General features: G+C 59.4%; 1 protein-coding gene across 1 annotated transcript in view; it reads left to right on the forward strand.

Annotated features, from left to right (window-relative positions):
- The window catches only part of CX3CL1 (chemokine (C-X3-C motif) ligand 1), an 11,855-nt gene that overhangs the window by 563 nt on the left and 9,613 nt on the right, over positions 1–1,679 (forward strand). The window lies entirely within an intron of this gene.

Below are 1,679 nucleotides of genomic sequence, written 5' to 3' on the forward strand. Positions count from 1 at the left end.
AAAGATTTGGCTCAATGGGCAAGGCGGCTACTGCTTGGAGCGCGGGGGGAGGTGGCGTGGGAGGCACAAGGGGCCAGGTGGGTAGCAGGAGGCCGGGGCTCGAGCCGGGGAGGTGGCTCCAGCCCGGTAGGAGCCTCGGTGGGACCAGGGTTAATATGTAACCCGAAGTCCTGAGCCGCAGCCTGGCCCTAGGCTAGACCACAGTTGGGACTTTCTCCTGCCTGATGTCAAGGCCACCCCAGGAGTCCAGGCCCCAGGACCCGTGAACGTCAAGGTCATTGCAGCTCATGGGGTGGGCTCACCACTCTTGCTCTGGTCTGTAGCCCCATCTCCCCCCTTGTACGGTCTTCCTCCTCCAAGCACAGCTTAGAAAATGGTGGTCCAGGCAGGGTCCAGGGAAGGTGCCTCCAGTCACTTGCCTTCTGGAGCCTGGGACCTGGCAGGACATCCTCCATCCATCCCACCTGCCACAGGTAGGGTGGGCTCAGAAACTGGCCTGAGGGTACGGCTGGCAAATAGGGCAGGAGCAGGTGGGCTGGGTGCAGGAGGGGGCGTGGATGCCGCTCACGCCTCTGTGGCCACCTGAGTCAGCCCCATCCTCGGGGAGTACCCAGGCCACCTGGCAGGTTGAAGCTCAGAGGGGGTGGCAGCCCGCTTTAGGACACACAGCGAGTCTGGGAGAATGAGAACCAGCCTCCAGCTTCCAGAACACCTCCGGGCGAACATACCAGTGGGACAGGGAGGAGGCAGGTGAGGGTGGCGGAGGTGGCGGAGGTGGCGGAGGCGTCGGAGGGAGAGTGTTGCTGGCTTCCTGCTTCCTGGTCCGGAGGCCGGAGCCCCAAGTGTTTGGGGATCGGGAGCCCGGGGAGGGAGAGTCAGATGGAGGTCCTTTGCGGTGACCTGAAGGGGGTCTTGCCCTCTTTGGTCCCAGCCACCGACCTCCAGACCCAGACCGAGTTCTTGCCTCTGCGTCCTGAAGCTCTGATGCCTCGGAGGGCGTTTTGGAAGTGGGAGGAGGAGGAGAAGAAGGAGGAGGAGAAGAAGAAGGAAGAGAGAGAAAGAGAGAGAAACATCAATGTGAGAGTGACACATTGATTGGTTGCCTCATGCAGGAGCCTGCACCAGGGCTAGGGAATCAAACCTGCAACCCAGGTACATGCCCTTGACTGAGAATTAAAGCTAAGACCCTTCAGAGAACAAACTGATATTCCAACCACTGAGCAAAACTGGCCAGGGCAGTCATTTTAAGTTTTTAGTGTTTTTTTGATTTTTGCTTTTTTGGCTGCTGTTCTGCGGGTGCCGGCAGCTACGTCAGTTCCCAAGTGAGGGCTCGCGGGGCTGTGCCAGGCAGAAGACTCCACTTTATATAACAAACCTGCAGACACAAGTCACAGAAATTTTCTCCCCGAGCTCTGACGCATTCACTCCCACTCAAGCCCCGGCAAGAAAGAGAAAAAAAAAAGAGGGGACCCAGCCTAGGGCTCCAGGACCACCAGGCTCCCTCCCAATCTCGGTCGCTGACTTTGCTGGGAGATACTTGCGTTATTTCGACCTTTCTGCGCCTCCGTTCCTCCTCTCGGAAGATGGCATTCGGTCAGGCGCCCTCAGAGTCCTTACCCACGCTGACATGTGTGGCTCTGAGCAGCCCCTGGGAGCCCTGCAGGACTGGGGGTGGGGGG

Source organism: Myotis davidii, unplaced genomic scaffold, assembly GCF_000327345.1.
Source record: "Myotis davidii unplaced genomic scaffold, ASM32734v1 scaffold590, whole genome shotgun sequence".
NCBI classification, from domain to species: Eukaryota; Metazoa; Chordata; class Mammalia; order Chiroptera; family Vespertilionidae; genus Myotis; species Myotis davidii.